Consider the following 18743-nt stretch of genomic DNA (forward strand, 5'->3'; position numbering starts at 1 on the left):
TTTCTCAAGTGTTTACTCAATGGTGCCCCAGGCAATACTAATAATGAAGAGCTAAACAATCACATATTTATTATTGTCTATGAATATTTACTTTGTGACAGAGTCCTAATTCTCTCCCAAATGGTTAGCAAATTCACTGAAATTCTTTACTGGAAGATTTTTATTTTTTCAAATAATTCTTCTTTATATAAGTCCCACAATTGTCTTGCCTTATCCAGCTTCCCCCAAACCCCACTTCACACTTCACTTACTGAATTTTTTCTAGTTCCTTAACTTCTCTGTAGTACTTCATACCTTAATGCTTTTGTTCTTACTGATTATTTTCTCCTGAAATATATCAATCATCCTATTTGTTTATACATTTATTATAGAAGCATTTTCTGAACACTTGCATTAGGAATGAGGCTAGGTGCTGGTGTGGTCGTGAGCAAAGTACACAATCTATGAACTCATAGCACATGGGACATAGACAAATGAAATGGCAATTACAAAAGCATATTAAATAAGTACAATAATTAGATAAGTATAGATACATGGTTGAAAGAAACACCTAAGCTTGACTTTGTGGAGGGAATCTGTATGAGGGTGAAATCATGGCTTGTATTGGCTGGGAATGATGAGCACATGATATGCAATACACACTCAATAAACGTTGGTAGAATTAATGAGAACGATCTGTGTGAAATGACTCTGAAACAGTGACTATGTTCCCTTTACTTCCAGGTCACTTTGCATCATAAACATTTAATGTCTCTCTAGATAGAATTAATCAGAGTGGTAGAAATTATTAACACCTGGATACTTCAGTTTTATAAACTAAAAGCTTTTGAGTTATTTTACCCATTGAATTATCTTTATTGCCTGCTCAGACTGAGTACATTCAAGGACCTGAAGGATGAATGAAAGTTTATTCTTTAGCTATAACAGGTTTGAATTGAAACTGGCTCTGCCATTTATGACCATTGACTTTAGGTTCATTAAGTTCTCTAAGCCCTAACTGTTAAACGGGCATAATCATGATATGCTAAAAGAATTAAAAGTAGTAGCATGCAAAGGAACAGTGACTGCTGCACAGTAAACACTCAATAAATGTTAATTCCCTTTGCATCCTCCTCTAAAGCTTTGATAATATATATTTAGCATAATGTTTTGGAACATCTGAAAGTAAATAAAATTATGCACAAATAATTGAATTTCTATTCATATTTTTGCACATTAGTTACTATGAACCTACTAGGGTGAAAAGAATAAAAAATTGGAACTCTGTAAGTAAATGTCATTTGTGTTCCTTATATACATCCATATTTTTTCTCTACATGTAATGAATGGTTTATATTGTGTTTCTAGATTTTTGAAGTTACATAGATTTTTTTTTTTTTTTTGGGGAGACCGAGTCTCACTTTGTTGCCCAGGCTGGGGTGCAGTGGTGTGATCTCAGCTCACTGCAACCTCCGCTTCCTGGGTTCAAGCAATTCTTATGCTTCAACTTCTCATCCCGAGTACATGGGACTACAGGCGCATGCCACTTTGCCCAGCTAATGTTTTGTATTTTTAGTAGAGATGAGATTTCACTGTGTTAGCCAGGATTGTCTCAATCTCCTGACCTTGTGATCAGCCCACCTCGATCTCCCAAAGGGCTGGTTTATTTTTAGATTCCTCCTTTGCTTATTATACCAAGTCAAGTGAAGGAAAAACCACTTTGAATTAGAATGTAGAAACATGCCACACCGTTATTAGAATCAATAGAAAGTAATTATGACTTTTAAGTCTCATTTTGTTCTTATGAAAGACACAGATTAAGACATTTGCAAACACATCTATTTTTAAACAACATGTTTGTGTCATTTGGAAATTCAATTACTTGAAACTTGATGGTGTAGGAATATATCATAGAGACCTCTGGGTTATCTCCTTTTCTTCCTGAGCCCACAAGGAGTCTACACTTCCAGGTCTCTCTTGCATCCACGTGTGGCCCCACATGATTGGGTTCTAGTTAATGGAATGTAAGTGCATGTGACATATGCCACTTCCTGAGCTGACCCATAAAATCATCCCACACATGATTCTTCATATCCTTACACCTTCAAGCTAATTGGAAAGTATGTACCCCCTGGTATGAACTTGGAGAGATGGCAGAAACACAGGATGGAAAGCGCCTGAGTCCCTGAATACCTGCTTGGAGAGCTACCCAAACAAGAACATCTTTTTGGATTATTTGGATTGCCGAGTGAGAAATAACTTCTATTATGTTAAGCCACTGAGATTTGGAAGTGGTTCTTTTGCAGTATCTAGCATTATTCCTTTCCAATACATGACTTAAAAGATAAAGATGGAGACTTTACTTCTAGTCCTCTCTTTACTAGCAATGGGTTTTATTTTAAATAATGGCTTCCCTTTCCAAGGTTTTAGATAGACTGTTTAAGGAGAGATGTTATTTCTTAGTTTTCCTTATATTCTCAACTCACAATATAGTACCTAGAAAATAGTGATAGCTCAATAAAAATTTGATAAATAATTTCATTCAATAAGCCTTTGTTTTTATACTGAGAATAATCTGTCTGAAATGGTGTTTATATGAATAAACCTTCCAGTCAAACTTCCTGGTTTCAAATCCTGGCACAAGCACATAATGACTGACTGTGGCCAAGTTAATTAACCTCTCTATGTCTTAGTTCTCTTATTTGTAAAATGTGGATAAAAAAATAAAAACCTACCTTGAAATTATCTTCATTATGGGAGTTAAGAGGCCAATAGATTTCAAACCCTTAGAGCAGGGCATGGCCATAGTAAAGATTTCAGTAACATCAACCTGTATTTAGTATTTCTATGTGACAAGTGATATTCTAGCACCATTATTTTACCAAAGACTGAGCATATGTTCTTCATATAGCCCACACCTGTATTTTATGGTGATATTATATATTGTAATCCTATATGACAGTGTGCTTTACGAAGAATGATTTATCCTGGGTATCTGAAATCAGGGTTTAGATGTAAGAATATTTGGTGGAAAAATAACAGAGAGTTTCAAACTTCTAAAAATGCATTTTTAAACGGTGAAAGCTAACAAGAAACTGCAAAAATATCTTTGCCTGAAATAATTGCCTTGGGATGGTGAGAAAGTCATGTTAATCCTCCAAAGCTAAGCTCAAATGTTACCTCTTCCCCAAAGCCTTAGCTGAGGGCTCCATGAAGCATTAAGAGTTCCTTCTCAGTGAATTTTATATTGTTCACCTTTTTCTACCTTGAATTGTGTGTGTGTGTGTGTGTGTGTGTGCATGTGTGTGTATGCTTTTGTTTTCTGCCACACTAAATATAAGCTTCTAAAGTCTAAGTCCATGTCATAATATTCATTTTTGCATCCAAAACATGAAGAACAATGGAAAATGGAACAAACTGAACAATTCTACTGTCCTTTAATTTTTAGGTTTTCCTGAAGGAACATCAGAGAAGAATAGCACCCAGTATATGGTGGAAGAGGCAAATATCTAAGAAAAATTTCTGTCTTTATTTTAAGAAAATCATTGAAGGTGATTTGATTTTAAAATAGAATATGAGAATATTTTCATAACCCTCTAAAGTTTGAAAAAAGCGCCAAACCCAAAGAAAAAGCTGAACAGCCATTGCTTTAGGGACTCTGGGAGTAGCATTGGCTGGCTCAAAGCCCCAGGAAGCAATTTAAAGTCATCCCCTTCGAACTCTGCAGCACACTTCCACACTTTATATGTATATGAGCCAACTCTCCACTGCCAGACCAATGCCAGGGATGCAGCCAGTGATAATTGACCATTTGGGTCAGAATCACCAGCCTTGTTTCAGTGATAGAAAAACCTGCCTGAGATAGGTGGTCCAATTCTCTTTAGCAGATTCTCACCTACTTCACTCAGATGGGTTATATCAACACTGACCATGGTGCTGTGGAACATTAATCCCAGTCTGGAAGTTGAGAGATCTGAGCTTTGTCCTTGACCTAGCAGAGAGTCTGGCACACTCCAAAGAGGCAAATGTCACTGACTGGCTCTGGACAAGCCGTCTAACTTCTCTGGGCTTCAGTTGTCTATAAAGAGAAATGAAGGAGTTGGACCACATTCCTTTTCAGCTGGTTGACATCTGAGGGTGACAAAATGAAAGTGTATGCTCCTTCATAATATCCATATGAAAGACAAGAGATAAAGTGTTATTACTTCCTAACTAGCTACTTTCTCCAATACAAGCATGCACACACACGCACATGCAATCTCCCCTAGACACCTACACATACACTTGCCCTTGCATTATTCATGCGAGGAAACTAAAAACAGTTTACTGAATTTTCCTCTACTGGCCTAACTCCATATTACATCTCCCGAGGTGCTTGGTGATACAGGAAGTGACCAGCTGACTTTGAATCAGTGACTCCTGAAGGTTGATACTATGATCAGGTTATCATGCTGCAAATATCATCTCTTTTAGAAATCTTGATATAGCCCAGAGATTTCTAAGGCCTGTGAATGCATACTTGGTAAAGCAATACTTTTGAGGAAAAAAAAATTCCAAGTAATTAGAATATTTAGCTGTGCTTTTATAATTTATTATATTGGTATTTGAGCCACGAATTCTTTTGATCGCCCTTTTTTCTTGGGTTGAAAAATATCCAGAGAGGCCCTACATAGCTCTAGAATTTGAATCCAAGATTTTTTTCCCCCCCAAGCTGGCAAAACCATAACACATATGTATCCGCCAGCTAGAAAAACTGATGAGATCATAGGCTATTCTTATTGGTAATTTATTGAGTAGATAAAGCTTATTAAAAAGCAAAGAAAAAAGGCTTCATCTCACGCACATATGCATACATAAATGCAACTGCCTCCCTGTCCCGCTTGGCAGCCCAACTGTGCAGGCCCCTGGACACATTAGCATTGAACAGGACAAATGGCCTATTTTCAATCAGCTGGAGTCAGCTGCCTCCCACGTGCCACTGCCTCTCCAGCTACTCATTGTTTTTCAGGCCTCCAGCAGCAGGAGGTAGGGGACATGTGGAGCCACTCTCACCCTCTGGCCCTGAATCCAGTCCTTTTCATCACATCGTAGACAGATACTTTCCAAGAACTTGAATGGGGATCTACAACCTCTCCTCTGATTGCCCATTAATCTGCTCATTCAAACATTCCTCTGTCTTTTGGCTGGCCTGGCCAACTGCCCAAAAAGATAATACTTAGAGTGGGATGACTTCTTGTGAACAATTAAGTACAGTTCAGGAAGGGAAGGCCGTCCAATAGCATCTGAGCCTGAAAATAGAGCCAAGTTCCCTAAACATTAACCCCCATCTGGCTCTGGAGTATGTGAACTGCCATAAAATATTAACTTTGGAAGGTGTGGTCATATAATCATTGAGAGGCTACCATGAGCAAATCTCTGCTAGGTACCTGGTGATGGATGATAAAGAGGAGGCATTTTATTGTTCATCCTTGTCCTTAAGGAGCTGCCCTTAAAGAGCAACCTCAGAGTCAGTCTTTGCCTTTAAGAAGCTGCCTTTCTTGTTGGGAAGATAAAACATAACCACATGAAGAGGAAGTAAACTATGAATTTCAATGGAATGTAACAGTGTCAGAGAGAAGGTGAATTTCCAAGCTGGAAGCCTCATGAAAATCTTGAATAAGGAAGTGGGATTTGATTTGGGCCTTAAAAAATTGGCAAGATTTGCACAGAGAGATTGGAAAGGGGGATAATGATTTCACTAACAAGGCAGGGAAGTATGAAAGCAGAGCGTGTGGTGCACTGGACAGGAACTACCCTGGGGTGACTAGGGCAGAGGGTTGGTGACACAAATGATTGGTGGAAAATCTGGGAAGCTGAGCAGAGGGGTATTCAAAAGACTTTTATTTTCTTCTATGACTGCTGTTGAATAGAGTCATTTGCCAGCTATCTGCTATTTTTAAGATAAGATAGGAATACCTTTTTTGTGCCTCATGGTAATGTGGTGTGGGTGACTGAGAAGCTGTTTGTAAAGCACTTAGAAACAGACAGCCCATTCAAAACAGAAAAGATACTGCCTTATTATTTCAAACCAAGCCTTCTCTGTTCAATGAAGCAACTTCTCACCTAAGTTGCTCCGTGGGTGTTCACCAGGCAGTTTAAGAAGCAGTGTGAAATCTCTGCTGGGCCCCGGGCTATCATTTAGCACACTCAAGCAGTGACTTCCGGATGGTCCCCTAGCATCCTGCCAGGATCTCCTTCTCCAGTTCTCTGTGAGGTGTCCATTTGACTCCCAGGGAAGGAGCTACGTCAACAGTTATTGTGAAGCATGCAAAACATGTGAGCTGCTGCACAGAGCACAACTCAACCTTATTCGATTTCTTGGAATCAAGAGTGAGTATGATTAGGGACACTGCTGGAAATCAGGACATCTCTGCATGTGCTCCCTCTGGCACAGGGAATGCCTTCTGAAGTGGATGGAGTCCATGCACCACATACTCACTATCATGACCTCCAGAGCCAAATGTGGATCTCAATTTGGACTCCTCCCTGTGCCACATTATCATTGTGAAGCCTCAGGCCACCCAGTGAAGCCTACTTGGTGGTAAGAAAAGCAAAGCAGATGTACTGAGATAAATGTATATACATACAATATCCACCTTGCTAGCTTTTAACTTTTAAAAAGAAATACATCTTAAAATGTGTTTTATGAGGTCACCTCTTCAATATTACTGTCCCATTCTATTCCAAGAACCATCACAGTTTTCACAGTTTTAATGGGAATAAAATTTCCCTTGTTAGTGCACCTGGGGAACAATTTTCACTCTTATTATAAGAACACAGCTGTCCTGTTTTTAAAAGCTTTCCTGTAAGTCTATGTATCAATGTATGTAAGAAGAGTAACAGTCTCTCTTTTTAAACTTTCAGATCCAGGAAATATAAGTTTACAGGGGGAGTTCTCTGTAGGAACAATGGAAAGAATAAATAGAGAGCTGCACAGAGCATTTCAAATGAAGGCATCAGGGAACTGTAAGATGATGATCCCAACTTCCCTGACCAGTGGTCGAAGTATGGCAGGCACAGAACCCTCTGGCCTTCCAAACAGAAAAACCGCTTCATCTTCCCTGCCTCCTGGATTCCAGGAGCCCACAGGGCTCATGCCAGGAACCCTGAGAGATTCCATGGCCTGATGATGAGGACTCTTAACCCAGCACTCGCTGATTTTTAGGATGAGTAAATCTTGGTTCAGATTGCTGGGGAGAAGATGAAAGATGAGGCTAGTGAAAATTATGTTACACAAACCTCAAAATGATACATTACCTTAACTGCCTCCCTTCTCACACCTGGATTAACAAAGAGAACTATACAGTCCCGGAAATTTATAGATAGATCAGTTATTTAGGGAACTTTAATGACCCTTCTTCTCCCATCCCTCTTCCCCACCAACCCATAAGACTAGAGAGAGAAATATTCTTTTGATTCTTTTTGCTTATTTTTTCAGACAGAAAGAAGGCCTCATTATTGATACTGCTGATATTTTAGAGGCGAGAATGACCACAAATATTACATAAGATTAAGTGGTTGGATTTGTATTTATCACCAGTCTGTTTCCACCATCAAATCCCTGTGCTTTTCCTCCACAATGTTTTGCCACACCTTTCCAGACTCTTCTAAAAAGATACAGCACCACCTGGCCTGATGCTCAAGCTTCTGAAATTGGGCTGGAGTTCCATTGAAGGCATCTGTTCTGTGGTTATCTTATCTGGGTTTTTGAAGAAAAGCTTGTGGAGGTCATTACTGGTTGCTCAGAATTTCTAAATAGGCTTAACCTGTTCTGATGTATTTTGAAATATCATGACTTCTTCTTAGGTGGGCAGTGCTTTTGAAATGACAGTGCAACCCATCAAAGGGTCCTGATCAGAAATGAAAAAAAAAAAAAAAAAAAACAAAGGCAGAAGAAAAAAAAATGAAGTACAGAAAAAATATCAGAGTGTATTATATGTAAAGAGGGTATCATTTTCTAAAATTTGTTTTAGTTATATGGACATGAAAAGACACACACATGTGAGGACATATGTTCATGTATACCGGGTCATTTTATAAAAAAACTACTTAATACTGAAAGTCTCACTCACAAATTTTTTAAGACACTCCTGTAGTGTAAATAAAATGTTCCCAGCCCCAGCTCTGTGTGACATACTCTTATTGGGCCTAAGGGTATGATTTTGTACTCTGCATTTATCTAACAAATGGTACCCCAATGACTGAACTATTTAATCACATCCATTTTATCCACACTGACTCATGCCAAAATCAAGTATTCTCACTTCTCCTCAGATTCCAAAAATGGAAAAAAGCAATCCATATTGAATAAGTTGCCTTGATATCCCTCGTGATTAGAGTATTTGCATCAGGCTGGAACATTGCCTAAGCGCCCGCTCTGGGCTAAGCCATCTTCATACGTGCCAGGTCACTTCGTTTCATTTCAGGGGTTGCACCATGAGCCCACGAGCATAAGCTATAAGCTGCCCAGACATGCTTGGAGAGGTAGCAGGGTAACCTACCAGACATTTACCTGCATAAGAGGCTGAGAAACAATCTGGGAAAGAACACAACTCCAGTAAAAAGGGAGTTTGTCAAGACAAACTTGACTGAGGAACAAAGCTTTAGTTATCTGAGTACAGCCTTATTGTTTTTCAGCCTTGCCTTTTGACCAAAATGGTAGCTGAGTCACGTTTAAATCCTGTGACGCCAGAGTGGTGTGGGAGAACAAAGCTAAAATAACAACTAAGAGTTAGTTTAACTATAATTCTGTGCAAAGTGGCAGTACCCCTGGAGTCCTTTAAGAAAAATATGTCATTGGCAGGATAAGAAGCCTTTTCCCCACTTCCCCTTGGTACACATGTGGCTTTGACACCACTGGAGTTCCTGTCCTTCTGTAGCAATCCCAAAGTAGAACTCTGTGGAGTCCAGCAGAAGACAACACTGCCTAGTGGACAAGGCAGTGTATGCGCAGTGCCTAAATGACCCTTGGCTGGGAGTGATCACTGATTGAACATTCTAGTACATGTATAATACCCAATGGAATTTCTCATGTTTCCTTTAAAACTAGGACTTTGAGTAATTTGATGTTCTATATAGAATGATGAAAGAACTAGCCAGAGAAATATTGGCTACTTACAATTTTTATATAGATATTTGCCCTAGTCTGTTAGGGTGCTACAACAAAATACTGAATTCTGGGCGGGTTCTAAACAACAGAAATTTCTTTCTCACAGTTCTGGAGGCCAGTTAAGTTCAAGATCATGGCTCAGGCAAATTCTGTATTTGGTGAGGGCTTGCTTTCTATATTAGTTCATAGTTAACACCTTCTTACTGTGTTCTCACATGGCGAAAGAATTGATGGGTCTCTCTAGGGCCTCTTTTAGAAGGGTATAATCCCATTCATGAGGCCTTTGTCTCTGTGACCTAATCACCTTCTTCATAACATCACCTTGGGCATGAGGATTTCAACATACGAATTTTGAGGGAACACAAACATTCAGACCCTAGCACTTATTAAGTGTCAACAAAAATACCATAAATCAAGTGTTTCCTTCAAATGTCCTTTGGAGAATTCAACCTGTGATATTTCAGCTATTTGTTTTTCTAAGTTATTAATAAGGACTATGTGGCATGTACAAGGAGATGCTCTACATAATTGGAAGCTAGATCAGACACACAGATCGGAGAATTGGGGTCACAAAGGAGAAAACGCTTTAGACTTCCTGGACATGCACTAAGGCAGATACAATGCTTTAGGCAAGCACTGATAAGAAGTTACTAAGGAAAGGAATAGGAATTGAACATTTCCAGATTCATTAGTTTATAACTGATTCCAAAGTTGTGGAGAGGTATCAGAGCATTTGAAAATTAAAATAACCAAATAATAGTTTTCTAAACTTGCTGCAAGGTATTTCAGCAATGTAAGATATCAAAATGCATTATCTAGTTTGCTTGCTGGAGTGTTTTCTGTTTATCTACAAATGAGATGATATCTTAATATTAGATAATATTTTAGTCATTTTTTTCTAGTTTTACTGTTGTGTAATTTCTTAATTTTAAGTGAGAACTACTTTAATCTCATTGGGGGAAATGCTATTTTTTAATTTTTTTAATATCTTTTTTGTATTTTATGGTTTTTCACCCTGAAATTGTCAGTTTGGCAGTTTGAAAAATATGGTACTTTAATATTAAGCTCATTCTCTAATGTTATGCTCTGGTTTTTGATACATCCTTCACATGTAGACCAGCAGCTATCAAATAGAGATGTGCATCAAACTAAGTATGGTTCTCAAAATTGTCAGGTTAGACAATGGCATTCAGTAAACCTCAGAATGGCTGTTTAGGTTTCCACACACGAGTAATGCATCCATGAAAGTGGGTGAGTAAACATTAGAAATATCAAGTCCACCTCTGTTTCATACCATTTATTGAAGGGTCTACCATATACAAGGCCCTATGATGACTATAATACAGGCAAAGCTGGGTCAGTATAGTTGAGTTCTTGAGGCACATGGGATCAGTAGAGACTAAGTAAAATATACCAACCACTTAAAATAAAAAGTAGAAGAGATGATGCAAAAAATTTACATAGACTTGATCGGGGAGGAGGGTTTGTGGTAGGGAGGTGTTTGTGAGTGTGTGTGTATGTACAACTTATATCCTATTGAAAGAATGAAGGAAGAGCAAGGATGATGGGTAATTTAAAATAGGGCACAAGAGCAGGTAAGAGTTAATAAGCAGAGATGTGTATACTTCTTTCTGAAGGTAGAGCCTCAGCAGAGGCATGAGAGAACTAAGTTTAGGGGGTTAAGCAGTGACCTGGGTAGATGGATTGGAGTGTGCAGGAGATGTTGGGGAATAGGATGCAGTCACTATAGTTTGAAATCATATTGGGAAAAGACCTGAACTAGTATAGAGATGCTACACTTGGGTTGATAGGCATGTCTTAGGTGATCATTTGATGGAAATGTTTAGGATGAACTGACAGGAAGTCAGGGACAGTGTGGTATTGGAGTGGTTCAGGGGATGGAGTCTAAACTAAAGCAGTGGCAGTGAAAATACAGAAGGGGTAAGAAATAGAGAAAGGGAAGTAGAATCTTATGTATAGAAAAACTTAAGTAAAAGAGATAATCAAGATTTTAAAATGACTTACTTCAAGGTAGATTAGAGCATGGTGTTACCACTACCAAAAACATGAGTGTTGGGGGAGAAACCAAGGTAATGGGTTAACCAAGAGTGAGCCCAGTTTTAAACACATAGTGTTGGAAGTTGGAAGTTTTGCCAAAACATTTAGATGGAGATGTTCAATAGGTAAATGGAAAATATTTAGATGCAATGGCCAGGCCTAATACCACCCCCTATTTCCCCTAACGAGTCAGTTCTGAATTGGGACAGAAAGGATTTTAAGAGCTCCTGATCCAAACTCTGAGACTCAGAATCAAATAATTATTACTCAAAGTCCATTACTGCTGCTCTTGGGAACTTGGTTCTACTAATAGACTCTTGGCAATATGCTAAATACTAAGCTACTCACTCTTAACATCTATTATGTTTTATTTTATTCTGTTTTTATCTAAGTTTCCTGTCTTGTGCCCATTTTTCTCTAGCATGGAGGTCCCTCAAAATCCCTCCAGGTAGCTGGAGTCCTTACGACCTAGATTCCCAGATATCAACTGTCGCATGATTTCATAACATGCTCTACCCAGCTGTCAAGACATCCTGGTTACTTGTTAGATTTTTCTTCCCCCTAAGACACACACACACACACATGTACACACACACACACATACATGCATATACACCACCACCACCACAACCAAGATACAAACAAGTTACTACTACTGATTTAGTATTTATTGATAGATGTTTAGACATAAAACCATGATATATGTTTTGGACTGAATTGCCTCTCAGCATCTGCAATTAGTTTTCTTTAGACAAAATTGGCACAAATTGCATGCCCCAACTTCTTATTTGCTTCATCCATGTGATTGACTGTGTCATATAGTTTTGTGATAATATTCTGCTTTGAGGTGTCAGAGTTACACATGTAGATGTGAGAACAAATGCCATGGGAATGCAAATGTCCAAAGTAGTGGTACGGAGAAAGAAAAGCCTAAGAGAAGATGTTGGGGAATGCCCATCTTTGGGAGGTGGGGAAAAGAAGGGAAACAAATGGAGCAGGCTCACAGCATAGGTCAAAGAACAAGGCTAGTGCAGAATCACAAAATGTAAAAGAATATTTCAACAGAAGAGGTTGCGACCAAAAGAATTAAATGCTTCAAAAAGCTTAAAGAAAAAGGTGTTGTGGTGTTTTATGTTTTTGTTTTTGTTGAATTTCATCTCCCTTTTACGCATGAGGAAACTAGGACTTGAATAATTTTTGAAACTTGCTTAGGTTCACGTGGCCAGTCATTTCAACATGAATTTAACTATAGTTTCTTGTACCTTTAAGTAACATTAAGAATAAAGCTAAGGTTAACCAGGAAAAATTGTAGAGGATGAAATAATTTTTAACAGCTTCATAGATAAAGCAGAGAAAGTAATTAGGGAGTTTACCCAAGATTGAGAAACAGCACAAATCCGGAGACTGAGAAATCTAGTGGTGGAATTAGTTTAAATGGCTGATCCTGGGTTGCAAAATAAAGAACAATGAGAAAAGGCGTGATGACAACATTAAGTAAATGTGTCCTGTGGTGGAAACTTTCCATGAGGGGTGAAGAACAAGCTTAGCAGGAGAGAGAGAGTAGAAGAGATGTATTCCAAAAACAATTTCAGAGTCTAAGATCATAGAGGTGGAGCAGTTGCAGAGCGATGGTGTGTGACACATAGATATTCAGGCAGACAACTGCTGAAACTGCAGGGATGAGGTTACTGAGTGGAAGGAACTGAAGTCTGGACAACAGAAGTGATGTAATGGAAATCTTCAGGAGCCATTTATAGATGTCAGTTAGCCATTACTCTCATATTAATTAGCTGGAAAGTCTCCTATTTTGCTTGAAGTGACCTTAGGGTAGTTTTTGGAAGCAAATTGGACATATATTTCTCCTTTTTCCAATTAGCTCATGTACCTATGACTGGATTGTGAGAAGGAGGAAAACTGGTAGCACCCATATGTATATTGTTCTTCACCACTAAATTCTGAGTGATTTATTACACCATATTAGCTCACATGATTATTTTATATTTTCCAGGAATGTATAGAGTATTTCAGGCACAGAGAAGCTGCATCTGTCTTTGCTTCTGAACCTACCATTAGGGCAAAATTCTTAAAATTATATACTAACATGGAGAAAAAAAAACACTGAGCACTTAGTCTATTAACTCCTGAGCTAACTACTTGACATGGTATGATAGACAGTTTCTAAAATGGCTTCCAATGATCTCTACCTTCTAATACTAATGCCCATGTTTAATTCTTTCCCCTTTGAGAGTGGGCTGGACCTAGTGACCTACTCTAACAAATAGTGGCAAAAGTGTGGAATGGCATTTCTGATGTTGGGTTACAAAAGATTGTGACATCTGTCTTAGCTGCCCCTCTCTGACTTGATTCTCACTTGCTCACAGATGAACTGAGCTGCCATGTTGTAAATAGCCCTATGGAAAAGCTTACACAGCAAGGAACTGAGGGTGGCTTCTGATCAACAGCCAGTGAGTAATCAAGGCACTCCCCAGTCCAACAAATCTCCTACAGCTATGTGAGTGAACTTAGAAGTAGATCCTTCTTCAGTTGAGCCTTAAAACAGCCACTGCCCCAGGCCACACCTCAATTGCAGTGCTACAGGAGATTCTGAGTGAGGGGACATAGCGAAGACATACGTGGCTACGTGACCTACAAAAACTGTGATATAATAAATGTTGTTTTTAAGCCACTAATTTTGGAGGTCATTTGTTATACAGCAGTAGACAACTTATACACATGGAGTATTTTAGTTAATGTTCACAATAACTCTGTGAGGTAAATGTCATTATGTCTACTTTAGTGAGGAAACAAAATGTTAGACCTGGAATATTAACCCCAAAAATGGGACTTTCCTCTCTAATACAGTACTGCATAACATAATGAGGAATCGGTAGCATGACTTATAAAAAAATGAACATTTGTAGTAATTTTTTTCTGATTTTATGTTATTATGTGGCCAGTTACAACCCTAGTGCCCCAAAAGGATTGAAGTAATTCATCTTAAGACAAACTCATACTGCCAAATTTTATGGTCCTCAAAAGTCTTCATCTTCATTAAACCCATTTTGGGGCCTAAACTGCAATTTCTTTTAAAAGACCAGAGGGTATGGTAATCTTTCATTTCAAAAGGTGGTGGAAAATATGTCACCTGATCATCAAATGACCTCTGGTAGATGAATCTAATTGATTACAAATGCAGCTCACTGTAAAATGTTTTCTAGAGTCTTGTCCTATAGAGCAAATTTTTAACCTCAAAAACAATGAAAAACGTGGCTCTTTTTCTGTTAACTCTTGAGACTGTTCTCTATGGTCCAATTGCAGAAATACCCAGGAAAAAGTGATCTGAATTATCTGTGTGTGTAGCCAAGGTTAAATGTGCTAGAATCCACTTTTTTTTTTTTTTCTAACTGCTGTACTGAAGTATTTTCCAAAAAGCTACTTACATAGAAAACTGTGGTTGTTAAATTTGCAGATAGGATTTTAAGAAACATAAGAAAATAAACCTCAATTTGCTATGAAGAGCAGCTCCTTGGATGCTGGTGTTTCATGACCATCACACTAAGGTTTCCTTTGTAAATGATAAATTTTGGTGCCAAACATGGAGGGCATATGTGAATGCATGTGTGCGTATGTGAGGGTGGGGTGTGTATGTACGTGTGTGTATTTACACTATGTGCATGTGCTGACCATATTTACTATCTTTGTAATCTCCAGTCTTGACAAATCAGTTTCCCTATACCCTCTCTTATTCTTTACAGTTCTTCCCATATCACCGACAAAATTGTTTTAAAAGTTAATACTGTAAGGGATCTTAGATAAACTATTTTCTCTCAAATGCCGTTTTACAAAAACTAAATGAGGTCCAGAAAGAATAGACTACGTTAGGGGATCAGAAATAATAATTGCCACTATTGAGCCAGGCATTGTTCTGAGAGCTTAACTTGTATGAACTCACATACCCTTCAAGATAATATACACAAACAATAAATGTGACTCACCACCTAAACAGAACTAAGAACAAAAACCATATGTTGATCTCAATAGATGCAAGAAAATCATTCAAGAAGATTCAACATTCCTTTATGATAGAAACCCTTAACAAATGGGGCAAAGAAGGGACATACCTCAAAATAGTAAGAGCCATATATGACAAACCCACAGCCAACATCATACTGAATAGGGAAAAGTTGGAAGCGTTTCCCCCAAGAATTGGAACAAGACAAAGATGTCCACATTACTAGTCCCATTCAACATGCTAGTGATACTAGTGAGAGTTCTATCCGGTGAAATCAGATAAGAGAAATAAAGAAAAAGCATCCAAATTGGAAAAAATGTCAAGTTATCTGTTTGCTGATGACATAAATATATACCCAGAAAACCCCAAAGACTCCTCCAGAGGACTCCTAGAATTGATAGGCAACTTCAGTAAAGTATTAGGATACAAAAATAACATACTAAAATCAGTAGCATTTCTATATACCAGTAACGTTCAAGCTGAGAACCAAATTGATAACTCACTCTCATTTACAATAGACACATACACACACACACACACACACACACACACACACACACACAATACCTAGGAATACATTTAACCAAGGATGTGACAGATCTCTACAAGGAGAACTACAAAACAAAACACTGATGAAAAAAATCATAGACAACACAAACAAATGGAAAAGCACCCATTTGTTAGTATCATTAAAGTCACCATCTAGAGATTGAATACAATTTCTATCAAATTACAAACGTCGTTTTCTACAGAATTGGAAAAAACACTCCTAAAGTTTACATGGAACCACGAAAAAGCCCAAATAACCAAAGCACGTTTAAGCAAAAAGAGCAGACTCAGAGGCATTACATTGCCTCATTTCAAATTATACTACAAAGCTGTAGTAACTAAAACAGCATAGTCCTGGTACAAAAATAGACACATAGATCAATGAAACAGAATAGAGAACTTGGAAATAAAGCCATATATCTACACCAACTGATATTTGATAAAGTCAACAACAAAAAAAATGGAGAAAGGACACCATATTCAATAAATGGTGCATGAAAAATCAGCTAGTCAAATGCAGAAAAATAAAACTGCACCCCTATCTCTCACTATATTCAGAAATTAATTCAAGATGAATTAAAGATCTAAACATAAGATGCAAAACTTTGAAAATCATAGAAGAAAACAGAATAAACCCTTCTGGACATTGGTCTAGGCAAACAATTTATAACAAAGACCCAAAAGCAAATGCAACAAAACCAAACAAACAAAAAGACAAATGTGATTTAATTAAACTAAAAATATTTTACACAGAAAAAAATAGCCAATAGAATTAACAAACATCCTATGGAATTGGAGGAAATATTTGCAGATTATTCATCTGACAAAGGACTAATATCCAGAATCTGTAAGGAACTCACACAACTCAACAAGAAAAAGACAAACAACCTCTTTAAAAACTGAGCAAAGGACTTGAACATACATTTCTCAAAAGAAGACCTACATTTAGACAAGAACCTTATTTTAAAAATGCTGAACATCAGTAATCATCAGATAAATGCAAATTAAAACCACATTGAGATCATCTCTCACCAGTCATAATGGCTGTTACTAAGAATCCAAAATAACAGATGTTGGCATGAATGTGGAGAACAGGCAATACTTATACACTGCTGGTGGGAATATAAATTAGTTTAACCCCTATGAAAAACAGTATGGAGAGACCTCAAAGAACTAAAAATAGAATTACCATTTGGCCCAGCAATCCCACTATTGAATACCTACTAAAAAAATAATCATTACATAAAAATACACCGGTACTTGTATGTTCATTGTGTTCATTGCAGCACTATATATTTTTTTTCTGAGACAGCGTCTTGTTCTGTCACCCAGGCTGGAGTGCAGAGGCACAATCTCGACTCACTGCAAGCTCCGCCTCCAGGGCTCACGTGATCCTCCCATCTCAGCCTCCTGAGTAGCTGGGACTACATGTGCGCCATCATGACCAGCCAATTTTTGTATTTTTTGTAGAGATGGGGTTTCACCATGTTGTCCAAGTTGATCTTAAATTCCTGAGCACAAGCAATCCACCTGCCTTGGCCTTCCAAAGTGTTGAGATTATAGGCCTAAACTTCTGCAACCAACCTGCGGCAATGTTCACAATAGAAAAGTCATGGAACCAACCTACGTGTCAGTCAACAGTTGATTGGATAAAGAAATTGGGTATATAAACACCATGGAATACTATGCAGTCATAAACAAGAATGGAATTTTGTCTTTTGCAGCAACATTGAAGGCCATTATGCTAAGCAAACTAACTCAGAAAGGAAAATCAAGTATCATATGTTTTAACTTTTAAATGGGAGCTAAACAATTGGTATATATGGACATAAAGTTGGGGATAAAAGACTCTAGGGACTTCAAAAGCAGTGAGGGAAGAAGAGGGATGAGGGATGGAAAATTACTCATGGAGTTTAATATTCAATATTCAGGTGATGAGGATCCCAAAAGCCCAACCCCCACCATTATGCAATATACCCATGTAACAAACAAGCACATGTACCCCTGGAATCTAAACTAAAAATAATAATTATGAAAAGAAAACTGAAGTTAGCCACATGTTCGTACATATACACTGTTTTATATAAAAATGTAAACCCACTACTAAAGTAGTTTGGTCTGAAGAAGAAAAAAAGACAATATTATCAGGAGGCACTATTAGTATCTTCATTAGTTTGCTAATGAAACTAATAATATTGCCTGTTATTTTTCTCCAATTACATGGAAGAAGCCTTCCATAAAGACGAGGAAACTAAGGAACAAGTGTATTAAGTAGTTTGTAAAAAGTCACTGATGGTCTAAGGGATGAAGCCAGGATGGAAGATTAGCATCTGAATACATGATTTTTAATCTCATGTATATAACCTCTCCATTCAGAAACCATGCTAAAATGATTTGGGTTTTTTGTCTTGTTTTGTTTTACTTTTTGTTTTATTGTTTTTTGTTTGTTTGTTACTATATCAACTTCCTTATGTAAATTCAGACAGGTTTGCTCTCGGTAGTCCCAGGTATTGATTGTGTTTGTGGAATCTTGAGGAGGATTCTGGAATGTTGGCCACCTACTTCTTTTCTAACTTAACAACTTCATTGGATGGGTTCACACTGTATATTACAGACAAAAGCTTTTGTGGGACACCAACTAAAATATTAATACATAACTGTATTCCATGTAGCATAAACATAGCTTATGTGTTTTCACCAAAGATGTATACATGTTTTGCCTATGATATATAAAGCACAATCTGCAAAAAAAAAAAAAATGTACCATAAATGCCTTTATAGAGTAAGAAATACAATCATAAGCAGTTTAACACTCCATTTTAAATTTTCTTTATCACTGTCCAAAAGTCTAAGAACAATAAACATCATTTGGAGAAAAAAATGATTATTTCATTATGATGAAAGGAAACATGATTCTAGTAACATACGATATATATGCACATATTATTAATTCCTTTACTTGTCTTCCCCAAACTAACCTTTCTTTACATCTTCCAG

Source organism: Sapajus apella, unplaced genomic scaffold (assembly GCF_009761245.1).
Source record: "Sapajus apella isolate SASKATOON/1434 unplaced genomic scaffold, GSC_monkey_1.0 scaffold41, whole genome shotgun sequence".
NCBI lineage: Eukaryota > Metazoa > Chordata > Mammalia > Primates > Cebidae > Sapajus > Sapajus apella.